We start from the raw sequence: 10,042 nt of genomic DNA, 5'->3' as shown, positions 1-10,042 counted from the left end.
TCAAGTATTTACAATATTGCCACTCGCCATGAATAGTGGGAAAACCTTGTATTACGAACTGTTTGGGCTTTAATGCCTTTAATGCACGTAAATCTCTTTAATCTCTCTGTTTCAATTGTTATGAACTAAAAACAACATTTTTCACTTTCTCTCCATATTCATCCAAAAAACTGAAGCTTTTGATTCAAATTGTTGGCCATATTTCTTTCGTTTTGACTTTACGGTTGCTTTCGTTTGAGGTTCTGGGTGGTTGGAGAAGACCCTGTGTGCAACAAAGTCATCTCACCTAGTTGAAGGTACGAATTTGAATTTTTTTCAAAATCTGTTCGCGTAGAAGACTTACAAGTAAGTCATCTGTATGTAGAAGACTTACTGATGAGTCTTCTGGTCAAACGGACGACTTAAACTAAGTCGTCCAGCTTTGTTTGGTGAAAAAAAACAGTCCAGACGACTTATAATAAGTCGTCTACGAGAACAGGCTAGTTTGCATTTGACCGAATCGTGTCAGATCTTTGACTATTTCTGGACGACTTATAATTCAGTCGTCTCTCGAAAGTTAAAATTTCAATATTTTATTAAACTAGACGACTTACGTGTAAGTCGTCTTAGGTTTTGTAGTTGAAAAATAAAACTTCATAATTTAATTTTACCAGACGACATAATATAAAGTCGTCCCGTCAGAAGACTTAATTTAAAGTCGTCCGGGGAAAGCAAAGTCGTCCAGAATTTTTCCCAATTAAGTCGTCCAAACCTTGCTTATCCCGGACGACCTTAAATTAAGTCGTCTAGCTGGACGACTTTTAGTTAAGTCGTCTGAGAAAAGTTAATTTCAATTTGTGTTTTATTTTTCAATTACAAAACTAACCTGGGACGACTTACGTGTAAGTCGTCTAGTTTGAATAAAATATTGAAATTTTTACTTTCCAGAGACGACTGATTTATAAGTCGTCCAGAAATAGTCAAAGATCTGACACGATTCGGTCAAATGCAAAACTAGCCCGTTTTCGTAGACGACTTATATATATTCGTCTGAATTTTTTTTTTTAAACAACAAAGCCGGACGACTTAGAATTAATCGTCCCTTTAATTTTCAATTGCAAAAGTGACCTCTTTAGACGACTTACCTTTAGTCTTCTGGACGACTTAAATCTAAGTCGTCTGCGATAATGTTTGTTGAACTTCTTCATTTTCTCTATGTTACTAATGTGTTTTATTTTGAATTTTGCAGATGATTTTAAGTTACATGCAGTGTATGGAGAATGGTTGTTGAGAGATTTCCGTTGGGATTTTGTGGTTGATGATCTCAAAGGAGCAAGATTGTTTTTATTGAATGAAGATTCAACACATGCTGAACTTGTTGCAATGGCTCAAGAAGATATAACCTGGACATGAGATCAGTGACTGTGGAGATTAGCTACTCATTACCAGCAGAAATGATGATGACTCCAAGCAGTCCTCCATTCATGTTACAAGTGATAGACAAGTTCGAAACTTGCTCGAGATACTCAAAACGCATAGAGTATGTCTTTGTGTATCAAGCCGCAGCAAGGTGGAAACGGTTTCAGAGAAAAGAGAAGAAGCTGGTGATAATGATGAGCTGGTGATGGGAAGAAGATGTTGGTGATAATGATGAAGCTGGTGAAGGGAAGAAAGATGTTGGTGATAATGATGAGGCTGATGAATGTTTGAAGATGTTGGTGATAATGAGTCTGTTGAAGATGAAAATCAAGATGGGGAGGAGGAAATGGGGAGAGGAAAGGGGAGGAGGATGCTGATAACACTATTGTTGGTGAAACGGATCAGAATGGTGGGGATTACAGTCTTTATGGAAAGGTTCTAGATGAGGACGAGGAGATGATGATAATATTTGTTTTGAAGAAATTGAAAAGACATATGCTAAGACAAATGCTATTGAAGGAGAAAATCGGATTGTACCAGCATCTATGTCAACCAGAGTTTGTTAGCAAGGATGCACTGCTTCAGAGCTGCGGTTGACAGCAGTGAGGGGTAGGTTTCTTTCAGAATATACAAATCAACAAAAACTCTCCTTGTGGCAATATGTCGGGTTAGCGGTTGTGGATGGAAGATCAGAGCGAGTGTGAAACATGGGTCAAACACGTTTTGGGTAACAAAGTATGTGGAAAAACATTTATGCTCAATTGGAGACCGAATCGCTCAGCGGAGACACTGTACTCCAAAGTATGTGGTAGTCTTTTCATTGATCGTGTTGGGATCATTGATGGGATAACTCCACAGCATATCACTGATGCAATGAAGAACATGTTTGGCATGACGCTTGATTACACCACTTCATACAGAGCACTGTTATTGCACAGAAATTGGTGAGAGGATCAGCAGAAGAAGGGTATTCGCGTCTGCCTTCATATCTCGAGCAAATCTCCATTGCAAATCCTGATTCTATCACGGCTATAGAACTTGATTCTGAGAAAAGATTTAAGTATCTATTTCTCTCTTTTGGAGCTTCTATCAAAGGTTTTAAGTATCAGAGAAGGGTCATTGTGGTGGATGGAACTCACCTAAGTGGAAGTATGGAGGTGTTATGTTAGTTGCAGCCGCACAAGATGGCAATTTTCAGATATTCCCATTGGCTTTTGGGATCGTGGATGCTGAAGATGAACCTTCTTGGGAATGGTTTTTCACAAAATTGGCTAGTTGTATATCTCATGACAAGCCTCTGGTGATAGTCTCTGACCGGCACGCGGCCATTAAAAGTGCGTGTGAGAAGGTGTTTCCTTGGGCAACCCGAGGAATATGTTATTATCACCTTCAAGATAACATTGTCAAAAAGTTTAAGGGAAACATCTCATGTACTTGGTGAAAGGGGCTGCTTATGCGCACACGGTTCACGATTTTAACCGGTACATGGCTGAGATACGGAGTGCAAACCCGGAACTTGCAACGTATTTGGAGAAGGCCGACGCCAAGCTATGGTCAAGGGTTTATTGTAAGGGAACAGGTTCAACATAAAAACAAGCAACATCGCTGAATCTATTAATTCCGCACTGAAGCGAGCAAGAGGATTTCCGATTCCGTTCCTGCTGGAGTTCATAAGGCAGAAGTTAGGAAAATGGTATTGGAAAAGGAGACAAGATGCTTTGAGTCTCCCAACTGTACATAGCCGGGGTGTGAATACTTGCTTGCTGTTCGATCAGAGATAGCGGATACGATGACGGTCGAACCAATTGATGGATGGCGTTTCTTTGTCAAAGGTGGCAAAATGGACTGTGCGGTTGATTTGGAACATGTAAAGTGTGGTTGTGGTGTCTATGGAGTGGAGAAAATACCTTGCTCTCATGCTATAGCAGCTGGAACACATGCTGGTGTGCATATCGACACACTTGTATGTCCACTTTACTCAAAGAATCATCTGTATGCAGGATACTCAGAGAATATATATCCTATCGTGTCACAACATATTGAGGAACGAGAATGCTTTCCTCCAAACGTAAAGCGTGGTCCGGGGAGACAGAAGAAATCAAGATGGCAATCTTGGTTGGAGCTATCTAGGATGAGGGGACACAAACCCAGGAAGAAACACAGGGCACGGAGATGCTCAAACTGCAAGGAAACTGGCCATACGAAACCACAATGTACACAACCAGTTGACTAGTTGTCCAGACGACCTAAATATAAGTCGTCCAGTCTTGATTACCCGTCCAGACGACTAATTTCTAAGTCGTCCAGTGTTTCGTCTACCTTCTACGAAGTCGTCCAGTGTATTAGACTACCTTCTACTATCCTTCAAGTGTATTTTTTTAGACGACCTTTTACGAAGTCGTCCAGTGTATTTAAGTCGTCCAGTGTATTTAAGTCGTCCAGTGTTTAGACTACCTTCTACTATCCCTTCAAGTGTATTTTTGTAAGTCGTCCAGCTGGAAAACCTTCCAGACGACTTATTTGTAAGTCGTCCAGCTGGAAACCTTCCAGACGACTTATTTGTAAGTCGTCCAGCTGGAAAACCTTCCAGACGACTTATTTGTAAGTCGTCCAGCTGGAAAACCTTCCAGACGACTTATTTGTAAGTCGTCCAGCTGGAAAACCTTCCAGACGACTTATTTGTAAGTCGTCCAGCTGGAAAACCTTCCAGACGACTTATTTGTAAGTTAGAAAATCTATACAAGTTAGAAAATCAAATAAATCATACATGCCCACAAACATACAAATAGATTTTGTGTAAACAAATAGTTCAAATATACAAATAGATTTGTGTATACAAATAGTTCAAATATACAAATTGATTTGTGTATCTATACAAGTTAAAAATCTATACAAGTTAAAAATCTATACAAGTTAAAAAATCTATACAAATTGATTTGTGTATCTAATCATACATGCCTACAAACATACCACCATCCTCATTATCTTTCAGATGCTGATCAACAAGCTCCGTCCATATAGCCAAAGCCATAGTATCCCTCATAGTCTTCGCATTGGACCTAGCAAAGTCTTTAGGGCTAAAGGGGACCCCAAGAGCATGACATTCAATGTACTTTGCAGCGTACACGCCACAATCACCATTGTTGGCCGTGGGTACATCTTTGAGGAGTCTCTCATAAGTGTATCGCTCCAACCCATGCATCTGGTCTCCGCACTCCACAATCAGATAAGGGACCATCTCGAGAAAAGGCTCCATTATCTCATCCCATCTTTCTGGTATGGTAGTTGAAGGTATGCTGTCCCAGACGACTATGTGCCTCTTAGGGATCGATATCCAATAGCCACCCAATGTTTGTTGTCCAAGTTCAGTGGCGCATAGATATCATCAATGTCCTCCCCCCACTTGTTTGATTGGCAAAATGAAGGCATTGATCCGTCATACAAACTCGCCGCCCCACTAGGTAGCATTTTTCCTAAACCATTGTGATCAGACGACGATGTTTTGAAGACCAGATACTGTTCTCTCCAAGACTGGGTAAAGTTGTGATCCAGGAAGCACATTCGCTCGCTCCGGAAACATTGTGGGTTCTCCTTATACCTCTGCCTCAGCACATTCATCCAAGCATCTATATGCTGCATATAAAATAATACAAGTTAGAACCTTCCAGACGACTTACAAATAAGTCGTCTGGAAGGTTTTCCAGCTGGACGACTTACAAATAAGTCGTCTGGAAGGTTTTCCAGCTCGAAAACCTTCCAGACGACTTATTTGTAAGTCGTCCAGCTGGAAAACCTTCCAGACGACTTATATATTTACAAATCTATACAAAGACAAGTTACCAGACGACTTATTTGTAAGTCTTCTGGAAGGTTTTCCAGCTGGACGACTTACAAATAAGTCGTCCAGCTGGAAACCTTCCAGACGACTTATATATTTACAAATCTATACAAAGACAAGTTACCAGACGACTTAAAGATAAGCAGAAGACTTACTACGTCTTCCAGCCATGCTTTGGATGTCCGGAGTTTTTGATACCACCAAGTTGGTGATGTACGTGGTTTGTCCTCTTCCTTAGTGAAATAATCACTGCAAACAAAAAAGCAATCAGTTTTGGTAGACTAAATCAAGCTATTATGGGTAAAGCAATCACTTACGGATCAGTTTTCAACCAATCAGCGAGCTCCTTCATCTTAGGTCTGTTTAGTGTGGGAAATGGATTATACTTTCCCACTCTAAGGAGTTTCCTTCTCTCTGCCGTATAAGGAGATATCTGCGTGGGAGCAGGTTTCTTCGTTCGTTCACTCCTTGCACGCACAGAAGCAGTGGGAGCTGTTTGGTCCAATACAACCAGGCTCGGTTCTGAAGCTGAAGCTGGATCGGTGGAAGCGAAGCTCGGTTGTTGATCGTTGGAAGCGAAGCTCGGTTGGTCAGTGGAAGTGAGAGGAACAATCTCTTTGGAGGTGACACCATCTGCTTTATCCTCCGGCAAGATCTTATATACCGAGATCGCCTCATCTGCTGTATCCTCCGGCAACAATCTCTGCAATAAAAGAGAACAAGTTAACCCTGGACGACTTAAATAAAAGTTGGGAGAGGATTTGGTTCCAGCTGGAGTTCAGACGACTTATTTGTAAGTCTTCTGGAAGGTTTTCCAGCTGGACGACTTACAAATAAGTCGTCTGGAAGGTTTTCCAGCTGGAAAACCTTCCAGACGACTTATTTGTAAGTCGTCCAGCTGGAAAACCTTCCAGACGACTTATATATTTACAAATCTATACAAAGACCAGACGACTTAAAGATTTGATATTAACCTCTTTGGGCAGAGGAGAAGGCTGTTTCTTTTGTGGAGAAGGCTTTTTCGTTTGAGGAGCAGGCTGTTTCGTCTGAGGAGCAGGCTGTTTAGTTTGAGGAGCAGGCTGTTTCGTTTGAGGAGCAGGCTGTTTAGTTTGAGGAGCAGGCTGTTTAGTTTGAGGAGCAGGCTGTTTCGTTGAGGAGTAGGCTTTGCCTTTGAGGAGCAGGCTGTCTGGTGGGAGGAGTAGGATGATTGGTTTGAAGTGGAGGCTGATCCTTTTGAGGAGTAGTCTGTTTGTTACTAGCCCCGGTTCTGGGGCTTGTGGGGTAGGGTGTTTTTTACTAACCCCGGTTTCTGGGGCTTGAGGGGTAGCCTGATGGTGACACCAACCTTCTTCTCCACAGCTTCCAATCTATCGGAGATCTTCCTAATCTCCCTGATGCACTTCTTAAACCCCTCTTTCATCATGTCACCTAAGTCCTTGAACATGTTTTCTAACTCCTCTCTGGTCACCCAACTAGCCTCTTCTCTAGCCTCTTCTGTAGCCTCTTCTGTAGCCTCTGTAGGAGCCTCTTCTCTAGCCTCTTTAGGAGCCTCTTTAGGAGCCTCTTTACGAGCTTTCTTCCGAGGTCTCTGATTGTCTTCCTCCACCTCCTCCACAACCATCTCTTTGGCTCTTTTCGATGGAGTCACAAACTTGGGTTTTGTACCAGTGACTTCCCAGCAATCCATGGTCCACTTCCACGGTCTCCGATCATACATCACTTTAATGATGTTCTCCGCGGGCACGTCATCAACCTCAGAGTCCCATTTTGGCCACATTTCACTAATGTCCTTCTCAACAAAGTTGATCACGCGGGTCTGCAGTAAATAGAAGAAGAATCGAGTTAGATATTTGAAACAAAATACTAAATAGACGACTTAATTATAAGTCGTCAACTAAGTCGTCCAGCTGGACGACCTTCCAGACGACTTATTATAAGTCGTCTACTAAGTCGTCCAGCTGGACGACCTTCCAGACGACTTATAATAAGTCGTTACTAGTCGTCCAGCTGGAAGACCTTCCAGACGACTTATAATAAGTCGTCTACTAAGTCGTCCAGCTGGAAGACCTTCCAGACGACTTATAATAAGTCGTCTACTAAGTCGTCCAGCTGGAAGACCTTCCAGACGACTTATAATAAGTCGTCTACTAAGTCGTCCAGCTGGAAGACCTTCCAGACGACTTATAATAAGTCGTCTACTAAGTCGTCCAGCTGGAAGACCTTCCGGACGACTTAATTAAGTGAAGATGGAAAGGTACCTGACTCAAGATAGCAGCTTTCATGAATCTGCGGCCTCTGCTGCCGTCGTAAGCCAGAATCGGTGGAGACGGACTGTTTGCTCTGGGTAGACCAATACTAGCACCCAATCCCGGAATAGCTTCGTACGCCCAGACCTGAAGAACTTGTATAAAGCCATCCACGGTGTAACAGCCAGTAATATCTTTGTTCCACAAAGAGTCCATCAGCACCTTAAACGCGACTCTCCCCCATGGATAATTCTCAAACCTTTCTAAATCCATCACTAGCCTTGCGAGAGTAGCTCGTGTAGCGCTTGAGAACTTTTTCCCTTCAATGAATCCAGTGAAGATGGAAAGGTACGCGAGTCGCTTGCGATCTTCCCTGGACCAATCCCCGCATCTCTTCAGTGCTGCTATTATCTGATCAGTACTTGGCCCAGCTTCCCGATGAACTCCCATCATCTCCCAGAAAGAAACCATCTGTGGGGTAACTTCACATTCTGGTGTCTCAAGGTCCTCGATGTAGTCGCAGTTTAGACCAGTGATGTTTTCAAACTCTAACAGTGAAAACCTCGCAGGTTCTGGACCAACGAGACACCACATCTCGTACTTCTTCTAATGTCCAGCTTTAAACCGAGCAAGTGGTGAACCAGCCTTGAAGCCCAACCAAATCCCTGCTCCTTGAACTTGATGAAAACTCCCAATCTCGACTCCTTGAGCTCTTCAAATTCAGCATCAGTGAGAGCTTCCCTAAGAGCAGTATGCAACTTCGTGTTATCCGTATGATACGAAATGCTATTGTGGGGTTCTGGCTCTTCCCCTAATGTGTATAACCTACGGGGGAGTTCTGGAATATCCATCCTTTTTGTCTGCAAAATAATCAAAGACAACAATAGAAGTCAGAACACAAGCTAAATCAATCACGCCTTAATTGTTACTCCAGACGACTTAGTAGACGACTTAAATATAAGTCGTCTAGAAAGTCGTCCAACTGGACGACTTAGTTGACGACTTATATTTAAGTCGTCTGGAAAGTCTTCCAAATGGACGTACTAAGTCGTCCAGGTTGAAGACTTTCCAGACGACTTACTTACAAGTCTTCCAGTAGAAAAATTTCAAGCGGACCTGATTAGTCGCAGAAGGAGTTCGAGTACTCGTCATTGTGGTTATAGATCTGAAAAAATAAACGTGAAACGGTGAGAATGAGTAAATTGAAAGAGACAACGTTTTATGTTCATCTTTTCCACGAGTTTGATGACTTACCGGCGTTAGGGTTTACAGAGAAACGGCGCTACGGTTTACAGAGAAGAAGCGGCGGCGCTAGGGTTTAGAAGAAGCGGCGGCGCTAGGGTTTAGAAGAAACGGCGGTGCTAGCTAGTGTTTAGAGTAAGCGGCGGTGAGAACGTTGGTGAGCACGGTGGCGAGGGCGACGGTTTGTTCGGAAATAGTGGAAGCGGGGCGCTAGGGTTTAGAGGAATCGGCGGCGCTAGGGTTAGAAGAAGCTGCGGCGACAACGGTGAGAATGAAGTGAGATAGATAGCCGACGTTGAGAACGATGGTTGTTCGGAAATAGTGGGAATTCGAATCGCCTTTGATATCGCCGGTGAGAGAGAACTGTTAGGGTTTCTGTTCGCGAAAATGAAAAAAAAAAAAAAAAAATCACCTTATATATTGGGTAAATAATCCGGTTAGCTTTAAAAGTACATTGGTAAACTTTAAGGTTTGGTCCGGTTTAGACGACTTATTCTGGCTGATAATGTACATCAGACGACCTAATATTTAGTCGTCTGGGAACAGAAGACTAAATATTAAGTCGTCCAATACCCTAAAATGAACCCCTAAACTAAAATGACTAAATTAACTTACTAACCACGTTATAAAATCAAATTATACTTCAATAGTGTTTACTATACACAGAAACGAACACGCCTAGGTAATTTTAAAAATTTTCAAAAACGGTTTTAATGCTTTCCAAAATCTAACCCTAAGAACACATACAATACTACAACATATGTTGATGAAACATAAACTAAAGAATATCATGACTCACTACTTTCACTCATCTGGGCTGAAAACAATTGAAATTTGTTATATATTAATTTATATCTCTTAAGACATATGTTAATTACATAATTCCAATTTTTCACTTATCAAAATATTTTCTACAAAATTTTTAAATTATGTTTAAGAATAACTGTCCAGACGACTTAACTTAAAGTCGTCTGGACGACTTATTTTCAAGTCGTCTGTTTACAGACGACTTGCGAGGGGTAGAAACGTAAAAAAAAATCCGTTTTTTTGTTTGTTCACAAGGAGATAGTTGTAATTTCAATAGCCTTTTAAGTTACTTTTGCCTTTGACCCAAGTTGGGGTACTCTTTTGGGTTTGACTCCAAGTTTTGAGTCACAATTGGTAATTCTCCCTTTATTCAATTCTTATTCTGGTGCAAACGTTCATAAAACATATCATTTCTTATGTCCCATTTGTAAAATAATATCTTACATGATCGAGTTTCTTGCAAAATGGTTTAGTTCCATCTAAACATATGAAAATGAAAAGTGATTATACT

At 41.6% G+C, this 10,042-nt stretch overlaps 1 protein-coding gene across 1 annotated transcript in view; it reads left to right on the top strand.

Annotated features, from left to right (window-relative positions):
* Positions 1 to 10,042, top strand: part of LOC108833444 (uncharacterized) — an 18,287-nt gene extending 8,245 nt beyond the window's left edge. Inside the window, exon 4 of the mRNA XM_057007007.1 lies at positions 9,906 to 10,042. The gene's annotated coding sequence lies outside the window, so the exon portion shown is untranslated. The remainder of the gene's footprint in view (positions 1 to 9,905) is intronic.

Source organism: Raphanus sativus, chromosome 4 (genome assembly GCF_000801105.2).
Source record: "Raphanus sativus cultivar WK10039 chromosome 4, ASM80110v3, whole genome shotgun sequence".
NCBI lineage: Eukaryota > Viridiplantae > Streptophyta > Magnoliopsida > Brassicales > Brassicaceae > Raphanus > Raphanus sativus.
Note: the sequence above shows the minus strand (reverse complement) of the source record. Positions and strands in the feature narration are given on the sequence as shown.